At 43.8% G+C, this 14,700-nt stretch overlaps 1 protein-coding gene across 1 annotated transcript in view; it reads left to right on the forward strand.

The window, feature by feature from the left end:
• CTSB (cathepsin B) overlaps positions 1 to 14,700 on the forward strand; it is a 698,317-nt gene that overhangs the window by 661,683 nt on the left and 21,934 nt on the right. The gene's annotated exons all lie outside the window — the stretch shown is intronic.

The following is a 14,700-nucleotide window of genomic DNA, read 5'->3' on the forward strand; positions in this document are numbered from 1 at the left end:
AGTGTCATCTGGATCAAGAAACCTAACGACAACCTGAAAGGACTCTTCAAGTCCTCACCTGGCATTAGAGCCACACAGAGTCCAACAGGATCTGACAGGAAGCAGTTGGGGTGGGGGAGCAGACATTCTTTGTGCTCTCTGAAGGAGGCGCTATTCTATAAACCCTGATCTCAGCCCTGATTCTCATGGAGGATAAGAGCATAGGGCCCCTTATATAACAATTATAATGATGACCCTTACCTACAGCTTCCATCTACCACGCATTATGCTTAGGCATATGTTATTTGTAATCTTGACATGTATTTTGTGAGGCAAATACCGCTCCTGTGTCACAGATGACACAGAGGATGAAACTGAGGCTTAGAAAAGTTGAGTGACTTCTCAAGGACACACCAACTAGTAAGGCACAGAGCCCGAACTCCTGCTGCCCCACACCTGCCCTTTCTCACCACCGTCCTGCCTCACACCAAGAAAATCAGAGGCCACACTGAGACACACCTGTGCAGCTCAATGGTGCAGTTCCTAAGACCCCTAAGAAGACCCTCCAGCAGGCTTCAGTGGAGGAACTACTACTACAGGAGCCAGGAGTCCTCCGGAGATGGCAACCTCATTGTCCATCTCATTAAAACAGGAATCCAGCCAGGAATAGACCAAGATAGCTAACAGATTGTACATTCCTGCCCAGCCATCTTGCTGGCTCCTAGTACCCTGTTTCTCAGTCCCATGTGCTTAACCCACACTCCAGCAGGCAGCCAGGAAGTTAGGGAAGCAGCCAGCACCTACACTATGACCTTGGCTTTTGTTAACTCTGGCCCTGGTAACACCAGCTGGATGATGGTTCCTATCAGGTGATTGCCTGCCTTATAATTATGGACATCTCTACCACGTGGTGCTATCAGTCATCTGAGTGTGCCTCAAAGGACAGGCAGCATGGGCAGTGGGTTCAGATGCTCAATGCCTAATCCAGGAACTTGATTGTTAGTTCCAGTTTGAATGAGCTGCATGTCCATGTTATTTCTCTGGGCTTCAGCTTTTTCAACTCTCTATTTTTTTTAAATTTTATTTATTTATTTTTAAAATTCTTTTTTTTACAGAGACAGAGAGTGAATCAGAGAGAGGGATAGACAGGGACAGACAGACAGGACACAGAGAACGAGAACCAATAGGACAGGGGTCAGGAACCTTTTTGGCTGAGAGAGCCATGAACGCCACATATTTTAAAATGTATTTCCATGAGAGCCATACAATGACCCGTGTATGTTACGCATTATCCGATAAAAATTTGGTGTTGTCCTGGAGGACAGCTGTGATTGGCTCCAGCCACCCGCAACCATGAACATGAGCAGTAGGAAATGAATGGATTGTAATACATGAGAATGTTTTATATTTTTAATGTTATTATTTTTTTAATTAAAGATTTGTCTGCGAGCCAGATGCAGCCATCAAAAGAGCCACATCTCGCTCGCGAGCCATAGGTTCCCGACCCCTGCAATAGGATGTCTGTCTATATCTATCTATCTATCTATCTATCTATCTATCTATATCTAGCTGTATCTTTATATGGGGGAGGAAGAGGAGAAGATTTATCATAGGAATCGACTCACATGGTTTTGGAGGCTAAGGAGTCCAATGTTCTACCATTGGCAAGCTGGAGCCCCAGGAAACCTGGTGATTTATCGCAGTATTCACAGGCCTGAGAAGCAGAGGTTGACTGTGTAAGTCTCGATCTGAGGGCAAAAGCTCTAGAACCAGGAGGTCACTGGTCTGTCTTAAAGTCCAAAGGCCCAATGTCTGAGGCAGAAGACGATGGTCCCCATTTAAGAAAATGGGAAGAACCCATGTGTCCTTCCTTTGCCATTTTGTTCTATTCGGGCCCCCAGTGGATTGGGTGAGCCCCACCCACATTGGGGAGCGTGATCTTCTTTGTTCAGTCTGTCAGATCAAATGGTAATCTTTTCCAGAAGCACCCTCACAGATACACCCAGAAATAATGTTTACCAGCTCTCTGGGCACCCCTTAGGAGAGTCAAGTTTACACATAAAATTAACTATTACACTCCTAGATGAGAACCCAGGTTAAATTTTATAATTTGGACATTCACCACTTTGCTCAATCATTCAGACTTTGTCACTAAGTGTCTGCTGTGAGCCAAATGTTGGGAAAACTACGGAACGTCTTGGGAAGAGTAGGGAGCCCCTAATTACCCTGTTTGCCAGAGCCCCAAAGGTATGCAACCTCCTGATCAATCCCACGGCCGTGGTGTTTTTCCTTGGTTGAGCTGGCTGATCTGTCCACCAAGATCCTAAACTCCATATCAGTCATGCCTGCCACTCAATTCCCAAAGCCTAGTATAGTGCCTAGCACAGAGCAGGCAAGGCAAATTCACCAACACGGCAAGCCTGAAAGCTACATTACTTCACATTCATTTTTAAAATGAACACTTTGGGCAGAGATGTGGAAGCAATGAATAATTGGAGCCCAAAGGATTATTTAAAAAAATTTTTTTTAGATTTTATTTATTTATTCATTTTTATTAGAAAGAGAGAGGAGAGAGAGAGAAAGAGAGAGAGAGAGAGAGAGAGAGAGAGAAGGGGTAGGAGCAGGAAGCATCAACTCCCATATGTGCCTTGACCAGGCAAGTCCGGGATTTTGAACTGGCGACCTCAGCGTTCCACGTCGATGCTTTATCCATTGCGCCACCACAGGCCAGGCCCAAAGGATTTTTAAAGCAATAAAACTACTCTGTGTCACACTGTATAATGGAGGGTCCATGTCATTATACATCTGTCCAAACCCACACAACACCAGAAGTGAACCCTAATATAGATTATGGACTTTAGGGGGTAACGATGTGTCAATGTAGGCTCATCAGTTGTAACACATGGATTGTTCTAGTGGGGGATATAGAAAATGGGAGACATTGGGGGTGGGGAAATATGAGAAATTTTTGTACCTTCCTCTCAATCTTGCTGTGAACCTAAAACTACTCTAAAAAATAAAATCTTTTTTAAAGGTTTAAAAACGTCAGGGCGAATTTTCTCTCCAGGTAGGTGTGTAGAACGTGTTCATCCTCCCTTATGGAAGAGGAGCTTCAGAAGGAAGAGCTCCTGAAACACCAGAACGGTGGTCATGCCCACTGGGAAGCACCAGCACCCCATACCCCAACCTCAAGCCAGCTGCTCAGTTCCCCTGCTGGCCAGCTGGTCTGCTTTCCCCAGAGCTGGGGAAGCCGGGACACGGCTGGGTCTCCAGGCATGTACAACCCCATCAGCAGCCCTGTCCTGACCCCCTTGACTCAGCTGAGCAAGGCTGAAGTTTCCAAAAGGAAATCTCCTAGAGAAGTGAAATTTAAAAGAGCACAGCTGGCCCCAGAACTCTAACTGGTGCAGAAACTATCTTTAGCCCAGAGAGGCCAGGTTGGAGTAAACGAGACCCTGTGGAATGAATGTCTACAAGAATTCAGACTTCAGAAAGTGGGGAGACAGGGAAGAACTGGGTTGTTTTGCCACTGAGAAGGAAGGGGAGAGATATGTAAGGGGGAGGAGTCCCAAAGATGGAGAGGTTGGACTAAATGAAATCCAGTCTGGTGAAGTCACCAAAGAGCATGTGCTGGAAAGGAGATGCCTCATGCTCTAGATGCATTTTTTTTTTTTTTTTTAGTAAGCAAGACAGACAGACAGGGACAGACAGACAGGAAGGGAAAGTGATGCGAAGCATAAATTCTTTGTTGCAGCATGTTAGCTATTCATCGATTGCTTTCTTATATGTGTCTTGACTGGGGCGGGGGGGGGGGGTGGCTCCAGCCAAGCCAGTGACCCCTTGCTCAAGCCAGCAACCTTGGGCTCAAGCCAGTGACCACGGGGTCATGTCTATGATCCCATGCTCAAGCCAGATGAGCCTGTGATCAAGCGGCGATTTATGAGTTTTGAACCTGAGTTCTCAGCATCCCAGGTTGACATTCTGTCCACTGTGCCACTGCCTTGTCAGGCCCTAGATGCATTTTTGCAAAGTAAAATCCTCCTCCATCTCTTGGTGACCACCTGCCTGTCCTCATTGCTGGCCCCCAAACCTCCAGGAGAGTCTACTACCCTCATCCGGATTTGTGTGGGCTTCAGATGTCTGAGGAAATCAAGCAAGGGATGGAGTTCTGTGTATGCAGAAAACAAGCACCCCTACCCCTCACCCCACACTCCTCCATTGTCTGAGATCCGCAAACAGCTTAGGGACGGCTTTAAACATCCCACAGCGTGAAAATGGAAGGTCTCCATCCATTTTTACCTGGATCTCAAAGGAGAAGGGTCCCCAGCTGAAAATCTATAGTGCAAGTAAAAAAATAGAATAGCATTTTAAAAAGGACAAGTGAACAGAACACAGATACCTTTGGCTTAATTATTTTTTAATTTAATTTAATTTCCAATTTTTTATTTATTTTATTTATTGTGTTAACATGGATTCAAGTGTCCCACTCAATATAACACCTTCACCCCCCAACCCCATGTCCCCCATTACACCCCTTTTGTCCCCTCCCCTTAACTCCCTCCCCCCTTCCCTCTGGGGTTTGCTGTCCTTTTATCTGTATCTCTGTATTATATATATATATATAATTTCACTAACCCCTCCACCTTCTCTGATCCCACCCTCTCATCCCCCTTCCCTCTGACTGCTGTCCCTCTGCTCCCTGTGACCCTGCCTCTGCCTCTGTTCAGTTTGCCTTAATTATTCAGGCTGTCTTAGTCACACAGACTCTGGCTCCCTTCCTGCCCCCCCGCCCTGAACTCATGTGCTGGTTCATCATGAATCCTGCAAGCTTAAGTACATATTTCCCCTTGGCTTTCTGACCTATATCTGGCTCAGCGCTAGTAGCAAACTCGGCTGACAAGCCTGGTCACGCTAGAACCATGCCTCTCATTTGTCATTTCCCTCTGTTGGCAGGAAGTTACAATCTTTTACAGATTCATGAGCCCATAACCCCATGAAGCTCCTATTCCAAAACTGAAGGCCACTTTCTGGTTGAATGAAAGGCTAAGAAAATGAAGCTGAGATGAAGGCTGGACCCTGCCTGCATCGAATGTTCAAGCCTTTCTTGGCTCTTGTCACAAAATTCACCAACTTCTCCCACCTGTTCCCTGAGGGCTGCTCTTCGACCTCCCTTCACACAGATGAGATGATTAACAACCAAAAAATGCTTTATACATCCAGTCACAGACACGCATACTAATTAGAGGAGGGCTTCTCACCACACAGACCCTGGGTAAACAAATTAAGGACGGAAGCTCACGTAAGTAAACATCTGGAGGGGGCTCAGGAGGCCATGTCTCACTCTGAATTTCTGAAATCTAAAGTCATCCTCAAGCAGAAGCACAATGCCTAAAAAATAAAAACTCTTCTTTAAAGTGTTTTGTTTTGTTTTTTTTTTTGTCTTGGGGTGCTGGTAAGGGGAGCATTTTATTTTATTTTATTATTTTATTTTATTTTTTAATTTTTTTACAGAGACAGAGAGAGAGTCAGAGAGAGGGATAGACAGGGACAGACAGACAGGAACGGAGAGATGAGAAGCATCAATCATTAGTTTTTCGTTGCGCGTTGCGACACCCTAGTTCAGTGGTCCCCAACCCCCAGGCCGTGGACCGGTACTGGTCCTTGGGCCATTTGGTACCAGTCCGCAGAGAAAGAATAAATAACTTAGATCATTTCTGTTTTATTTATATTTAAGTCTGAACGACGTTTTATTTTTTAAAAATGACCAGATTCCCTCTGTTACATCCGTCTAAGACTCACTCTTGACGCTTGTCTCGGTCACGTGATACATTTATCCGTCCCACCCTAAAGGCCAGTCCGTGAAAATATTTTCTGACATTAAACTGGTCCGTGGCCCAAAAAAGGTTGGGGACCACTGCCCTAGTTGTTTACTGTTGGGCGGATAAAATGTATTATGCTCACTTTGTTAAAGATAACACGAGGAGGCAGTCGCCCAGGTGATATTAATGTGTGTTGGGGTGGGCTAGGGGCAAGCAGAATCCTTGTAGCCTTGGTTTTGGGATTAAGCCTGTCCCACCCTTTTTGGTGTGAGGTGGTACAATCCTATCATGCCTCAGAGAAGTGACTTTGTATTAGAGACTTCCCTGTTATGTATATTGGATTAAGGGTTTGGATTTCTACACTATAAAATGGGGACGGAACGAGAGTTTGGGCTCTTGGTTCCTGAGGTTAGCATGAGAGAGCAGAGAGAGTAGAGCCAGCAGCGGAAGGAGGCCACGTGGAGGAGGCCAGGAAAAGCAGCCAAGATGGCGGAGAGCTGAGTGAGATGCCAGTTTGTGTAGAGTTTGTATCTGGGATAAGGAAGGAGATGGGGAACTGAGGAGAAGAGGGCTGGTGAGCTAGAAACCTTTGATTCTAGGAAACTCGGATAAGTCAGTGGCTTTGTGAGCACTGAGTGTGACTGGGTTTTGGAGCCCAGTGTGTATTTTTTACTTGCCCGCCGGGTGCAAGCTAGGATTAAAGGCTATGGCCCACCAGTTTTTGGCTCCATGGTTTCTTTACCGACTGTCCGAATCCAATGCGAACCTGCATAGGCCAGAAGGCTGCTGTGATAGTGGCCCTGGCCCTGCCTATTGGCTTTACATTTACCCACATTGATTGCTTTCTCATATGTGCCTTGACCGCAGGCCTTCAGCAGACCTAGTAACCCTTTGCTTGAGCCAGCAACCTTGGGTTCAAGCTGGTGAACTTTGCTCAAACCAGATGAGCCCGTGCTCAAGCTGGCGACCTGGGGGTCTCGAACCTGGTCCTCGGCATCCCAGTCTGATGCTCTATCCACTGTGCCACCACCTGGTCAGGCTCTTCTTTGAAGTTTATCTGATTTTTGAAAATTACCTACTGGCCATCTATAGCAAATGAGCCAACATTTCTGAAATCGAGAGAGCTGTTAGACCAGGGGTCAGGAACCTTGGCTCGCGAGCCAGATGTGGCTCTTTTGATGGCTGCATCTGGCGTGCAGACAAATCTTTAAATAAAAATAATAATAACGTTAAAAATATAAAACATTCTCATGTATTCCAGTCCATTCATTTCCTACCGCTCATGTTCATGGTTGTGGATAGCTGGAGCCAATCACAGCTGTCCTCCAGGACAACAGCAAATATTTATTGGATAATGCGTAACGTACACAGGTTGTTGTACGGCTCTCACAGAATTACATTTTAAAATATGTGGCTTTCATGGCTCTCTCAGCCAAAAAGGTTCCCGACCCCTGTGTTAGACCATTCTCCATGGCTGATCGAGTGCTGTCAGAGATAAGTCAGAGCAATGGTTATGCGTTTAAATGGGAATAGTTTACTTTTTCCTGTTCTTTAGCAAAAAATGAATCTTAGAATCAGAAACTATTTCTTCTGGCATGAGGTATTAAACTTTTCTCCCATTTTGGGTACCGGCTGAGCCAAAAATGATTGAGAACCCTTGAACTGGGGTACTTTCCTACTATCACTCTTGACAGCTTTGCGGACAGGATGTTTGGTACTCACTGCTGATGGTATGAAGTTGCTTTTTCACGGAGAGCTAAGTGAATAGGTCTGTCCCTGGGGGAAATTTAGTGTCTAGGATAAAAATACTACAACACATTCCATGACACTCCAAAATATGGGATCCAAAATAGACTCCTCCATCTCTGTAACTCAGACCCTTTTTGCAAGCTCCTCAGCCACCCTAGAGTGGGTCCAAAGCCTCACACTGTGCTAAAGGTTATGACTGTGATCTCAGAAAAGGAGATGGAAAACACACTAGACCAAGTCAGGGGCTCAGCTGCTTACATGCACGTGACTTTGGCGAATTGCCTAGACTCTTCTCAGTTTTCTCATCTGGAAAAAGCCTCCCACACAGGAAGGTTAAGAGGATCCAAGTAGAAAAGTTTCTGAGGGTGAGAGTGTTTTGTAACCTCTCAGGAGCTATAGGAGTAAAAAAACATGCTCACAGGTATTGTCAGGACTTCTGATTTGGAGCAGCTGGAATGATAGCTCGTGTTTACTAGGCTCGCTCTGTGCTGTGCACTCAGTGCCTTTTGTGTATTAACTCCCTGCCACAGACTGAACTGTGCTTCCCTAGATTCCATATGTTAAAGCTCTAACCCCCAATGGATGGTATTTGGAGATGGGGTCTTGGGATGTAATTAGGTTTATAAGAAGTCATGAGAGTGCCCTTGTAAGAAAGAGGCACCGAAGAGCTTGTTTTCTCTCTCTTTCTCCCATGTGAAGGAAAGACCATGTACAGACACAGCCACAGCGGGAAGGTGGCCATTTGCAATCCAAAGGGAGAGCCTTCACTAGACACCAAGCCTGCAGGCACCCTGAGTTTGGACTTCTAACCTCCAGAACTATAAGAAATAAAGTCCTGTTGTTTAAGCTACTTTAGTATTTTATTACTGCAGCCTGAGCTGACTAAGACACTTCCTTGATCTTATAATACCCCTAAAAGATCAACCTTGTCATTACGACGTTCTACAGATGAAAAAAAAAAAAAGGAGAAGCTTATAGAGTTTAATGAACTTGCCCAAGGCCAAGGTCACCAACTGGGAATGGTGGAACCATGATTATGAATTTGTGGCAGAGACCAGCCAGAGGTCACTTAAACCATTTCTAATTCCTGCCACAGAACTAAACCTTGTTCCCAGCTCTGTCACATCCAGAGTTTCCTTCAGAGGAATGTGTGTGAAAGCATTGTATACCGCTCATAGGATAGCGAGGGGGAAAAGGACTTGGACAGGTTCCCCATACTCTCCCTTCCTTTTGGCAGAGACCTCAGAGTTCATGTATAGAAGATGGCAGCACAAGAAGAGAGCAGCTTGGGCCCCTCGGTGACATCACAAAGCAGGGTACCTCCTCTCAACCAACCCTCACTGGTCTACAACTTTAATAAGAAATTAACTGTTGCCTGACCTGTGGTGGCGCAGTGGATAAATCATTGACCTGGAACACTGAGGTCGCCAGTTCAAAACTCTGCACTTGCCTGGTCAAGGCACATATGGGAGTTGATGCTTCTTGCTGCTCCCCCCCTCCTCTCTCCTCTCTAAAATGAATATAAATAAATAAATAAATAAATAAATAATTTTTAAAAAATAAAGAAAGAAGTACTACTAGAATTCCTGGGCAACATCTATAAGATGCCAAAGAAATTGATTTGGGTAAAGACCTAGGGTAGTTTCTATTTATCAAACTGTAAGCAGATAGCAATTTAAAAAAAAAAGAAATTAACTGTTCTTGGGGTAGGTCTATTTGTTATAGAAGCTCATATTACTTGCCCTGATTAATACATCCCAAGATTTCTTCTTAGTAGTGACTACTGAATCCTCTCTTGAGTATAGCCACAGGCAGCAAGTAGGTACTGCCATTGAGAATGGCTTAACAGTATAAAGATAGTTCTAGACTTCAAGTGTCAGCAAGGTAACCAAGCCAGTTTCATATGTAAAAATGATAATGATATTTTTTTTGCAATATAAAAACCTGAATAAATTAGAAACTAAGAAACAATACAAAGACTCATTTTAATGAATAAAGGAAAGTTTATTTACACTTATCTTCAAGGGAATTGACTTGGATGGCTAACACATATACAACCTAATCTGATACGGTTTATAGCAAAATTACCTTTAATTTCCAGTACCCAGAATAGCCTGTCCCATATTAAATTAGCAGTAGCTTTGGCTGAGATATGACTGGTGTTTGCTCCTCATTGTTCTCTTCTCACTACCCTGTTGAGAAACAAAAGATCAGGAATTTCCCCAATCAGTTCTTTCTCTAGGGTTTCCAAATAATCTACCTCTTCTGAGAAAGCACAAAGCAGCCCTCTCCAGTAGGACAGGGTTAGGGATGAATTGTGTCCCTCCAAAATTCATGTGCTGAAGCCCTAACCCCTAGTACCTCAGAATGTATATGGAGATAGGGCTCTCAAAGAAGTGATTGTGTTAAATGAGGCCATTAGGGTAAACCCTTATTCAATCTAAAGGGTATCTTTCCGAGAAAAGGAGAACAGGACACAAAGGGACACCAGAGATGTGTGTGCGCGCACACATACACAAAAAAAGTTATTGAGTTTATCTTTAAAACTTGTTTTTGCAGAGTTGTTTTTATTTCATATTTTGTTTTTGTTTCGTATGCTTCTAAGACCAGATTTTTATTCCAATATGATATTATAAAATTTTTTAAAGATCACAAAGGTGACAGAATGTGATCATGAATATAAAAACACTGGTATTTAATATTAAAATACTGGTATGCCCACCACCTAGTTTGTAACAGTAACATTTATTGCATTTGTTTTATTGCACATCTGTGCATCTATCCCTCCTTTGCTTCCTCCCTCCATTCATCATCTTAAAGCATTTTAAAATTTCATATTTCAGATAGCTGTAACTTCCTTTTTGGCATCCATATGATAACCAGAATCCAGTATGGTTGACAGTGAATAACACAGGGGTTGTTTCCACTGCTCTGTTTCCCTATCCCACCTTGCGCAGTCGAAAATCTGCATATAACTCTTGACTCCTCCCAAACTTAACTACTGTTGGGCGGATAAAATGTATTATGCTCACTTTGTTAAAGATGGCGCTTGCCCACGTGGAGGCCGTTGCCCAGGTAATATTAATGTGTGTCTCTGTGGGTTGTGGGCAGGCAGGATCCTTGTAGCCTGGGGCTTGGTTTTAGGATTAAGCCTTTCCCACTCATTTTGATGTGGGGTGGTACAATCCAATCATGCCTCAGAGAAGTGACTTTGTATTAGAGACTTCCCTATTTTGTATATTGGATTAAAGGTTTTGAATCTACACTATAAAATGGGGGCAGAACGGGAGCTTGCTCTTGGTTCCTGAGATTATCATTAGAGGAGAGAGCAGAGAAGAGAGCAGAGAAAGGCCACATAGAGAAGCAGCCAAGATGGCGGAGTGTTGAGTGAGAAGCCAGTTTGTGCAGAGTTTGTCCAGGGAGAAGGAAGGAGATGGGGAACAGAGATGAATGATACTGGTGAGCTAGAAACCTTTGATTCTAGGAAACTCGGATAAATCAGTAGCTTTGTGAGCACTGAATGTGAGTGGGTTTTGGAGCCCAGCGTGTGTTTTTACTTGCCCGCCGGGTGCAAACTAGAATTAAAGATGATGGCCCACCAGTTTTTGGCTCCATTGTTTCTTTACCGACTGTCCGAATCCATTGCGAACCTGCATGGGCCAGGCTGCTGTGATAGTGGCTGTGCCTACTGGCTTTACAACTACTAATAGCCTCCTGTTGACTGGAAGCCTGACTTAACAGTCAACTAACATATTTTGCATGTTTCTTGTATTATAAACTTTTTTAAAGATTAAATTAGAGAAATAAAAATGTATTTAAAAATTATAAGGAAGTGAAGATAGATTTGCTGTATTTATTGAAAAAGAGTCTATGCATAACTGGACCGGAGCAAACTCATGTTCAAGTGTCAACTGTAGTTGCTCACAGTAGTTTCTTTAGATGTAAAATGATATCTACAATGATGAAATTCACAAACTTGCAGTATGTATGTGCTGAGTGTGGACAAGTATATACACATTGTAACCCAAGCCCTTATTAAAATGTAGAACATAACCATCATTCCAGAAAGTTCTCAAGTCTCTTGCAGACAATTCCCACTTTCACCATCCCTAGAGGCAAATACTGGTATAAATTCTGTTCCACTACAGATTAGTTTTGCTTGTTCTAGAACTGCATTGAAAAGGAATCATATTTAGTATGCATTCTTACTCAACACAATGATTTTGAGACTGAACCTGTGGGTGTGTGTTGGGCAAATAAGTTTATAAAATGTGTTTTTTAGGTTTGCTCGCTCATATTTTGCATTTGCTTGGGCAGAGCCACGAGTGTGTAGTCTGTGAAAGGCTGCTGTGCTTGCCCTCAGGGCGGCAGATTGCAAATTGCAGATTACCTTCCTGTTTGGGAGGGGCCATTGTGTTGCTAATGTTTGCTGGAGAAGGGATATTTTCTGAAGCCTGGGTTTTGCAGGAAGAGAAGAAGGTGTACAGATGTGGAACCAAAGCTGAGGAGATTTGAGAGCTCTGCTGAGGCTGGTGGGGGCCTTGGATTCCAGGAGGAATTGGAAAAGGTTGTTCGGATTGTGGAACCAGAGAATGCATCAGAGCTTTGGGAGTTCTGAATGAGAGGGAAGTGGTCTTCCTTGCCTATTTGCTTGTCTGCCAGTACAAGACTTTAATAAACAGAATGGCCCACATTTTTTGGCTCTGCTCTTTCTTTACCGTCTGCCCGAATCCAATGAGAACCTGCATGGCCACGATGGCAGCGGCCACTGGCCATACATCGTATGTGTAGTAATATCACCCCTTTTTGTGTTTGGGAAGTATTGTTGCATACACTGCTTGTTAATGTAGATCAGGGGTAGTCAACCTTTTTATACCTACCGCCCACTTTTGTATCTCTGTTAGTAGTAAAATTTTCTAACCGCCAACCGGTTCCACAGTAATGGTGATTTATAAAGTAGGGAAGTAACTTTACTTTATAAAATTTATAAAGCAGAGTTACAGCAAGTTAAAGCATATAATAATAATTACTTACCAAGTACTTTATGTTGGATTTTCACTAAGTTTGGCAGAATAAATCCTTATAAAACAATTTACTATAGTTAAGTCTATTTATTTGGTTGCTCCGATACCGCTCACCATGAAAGCTGGAACACCCACTAGTGGGCGGTAGGGACCAGGTTGACCAGCACTGGTCTAGAATCTAGACTCTAGATGGACACCTGGTTTGTTTCCAGTTTTTGGCTAGTATGAATGAAGCCACTATGAAAATGATTGTAGAAGTCTTTTTGTGGCCCTATACTTTCATTTCTGTTGGGTAACTACATGAAAATGGAGTTTCTGGGTCATAATGTAGGGGCATATTTAAATTAAAAAGAGTTGCAGAGTGTTTCTTAAAACAAAGCAGCTGTACCCTTTTACTCTCCCATCAGCAATAAACAAGAACCTCCATTGCTCCGCATTCTTGCCAACATTTGATGTTGTCACTATTTCTAATAAGATCAGATCTTTTTATATTATATCTAGCTCTGGGCATTAGAAAATGGGAAGGGCTTTGCAATCACTAAGTATGTATGGAGCTGTGACTGGTGCACACTACACAGAAACGAATGTACATTTATTCCTCAGAACAATCTGTTTGGAGGCTAGGAGAGGTGAAGTAACAGGGGAACTAGGATTCAAACCCAGGTTTTTCTGTCTCCATTTTCTTTTTTCACCTTGGCTAGTACTAGTGAAACAAGACAGTGCTGAAAAGGGAGATTCCTGTACAAGGGAGTGTCATCAACCTTTTCCCATTGGTCAGAGCCCTCCAGGAAGCTCAAAAGATTCTGGTTCATGGTAGAATCTGGTGTTTCTGGTCCTGTAGGTTTAGATGAATTGGGGGCAAGGAAGGGAGGAAAGGTGGGAGTGACGAAATTCTACTCCAGCCACTTGTTTCCATCTGCCTGTTAGAGGTCCCAGGAGATTAAGCTCCCATGATCATATAGGGCATGAAGGGAGGAGGCTGTAAAGCCAGTAGCCATGGCCACCATCACAGTCTCCTGGCCCATGCTGGTTCGCATTAGATTTGGACAGATGGTAATGAAACAACGGAGCCAAGAACTGGTGGGCCATTACCTTTAATCCTAGCTTGCACCTGGCGGGCAAGTAAAAACACACACTGGGCTCCAAAACCCACTTATTCAGTGCTCACAAAGCTACTGACGTATCCGAGCTTCCTAGAATCAAAGGTTTCTAGCTCACTAGCCTATTCACCTCTGTTCCCCATGTCCTTCCTTCTCTCTGCACAAACTGGTTTCTCCTTCAGCATTCTGCCATCTTGGCTGCTTCTCTTCTCCTCCACGTGGCCTTTATCTGCTCTCTTACGGCATGGGCTTTTCCTAGAACGTAATCACTCTTCCCGTTTAAAATCTTTTGGCGCGAAAGCCCTCTCCCAACACATATTAACATAATCACGCCTATCACAAGCAAGAAGGGCAATTAATATTATCACCCAGGCAACAGGCTTCCACGTGGGCAGCGCCATCTTTAACAAAGTGAGCATAATGTTTTATCTGCCCAACAGAGGGGCATCCAAGATTTATTTGAGAGGCTGTGTCAGTGCTGCGGTTTGGGATACAAATGGAGAAGAAACGGAATGAATGGAGCCCTGTCCATTCAATCCTCACAATTGTATGAGGTAATTACAACCATCTTCATTAGCCAGATGAGAAATCTGAAGAAGAGAGGTGTAAGTCACTTATTCAAACACACAGTTCTACAAGGCGTATTCTAAACTCTGTCCACCTTCCAGGGGAAAAGAGTGATGCGGCAGCTGTAGAATCGCAGGCTTGGAGCTGGATGCTGAGAGATTTCTGCTCCCAAGGTTGTTCTCTGTAGAAATCCTGACCGCAGCTCCTGCAATTAGTACTCAGTGGTTTCAGCTACCGTTTTCATGATTACATAGCTGGAGCATCTTATTGGCACGTTCTCAGAATATTAATGCTAAAAGAGCCTTTTAAAGCTCTTCTGGTCGTTCTTGTGTCTTGATAGCTCCAACTCTGGCACTTGTTCCTGAATGAATGAAATGCGGGACAGTTATCTTTTCCCCCAAGCAGGGATCTGTGTGTCTTGAATGAGCTGCGTTCAGGCTGCAAGGCCCCTGGGAAATTTTC

This window comes from Saccopteryx leptura, chromosome 1 (assembly GCF_036850995.1).
Source record: "Saccopteryx leptura isolate mSacLep1 chromosome 1, mSacLep1_pri_phased_curated, whole genome shotgun sequence".
In the NCBI taxonomy this organism is placed as follows: Eukaryota; Metazoa; Chordata; class Mammalia; order Chiroptera; family Emballonuridae; genus Saccopteryx; species Saccopteryx leptura.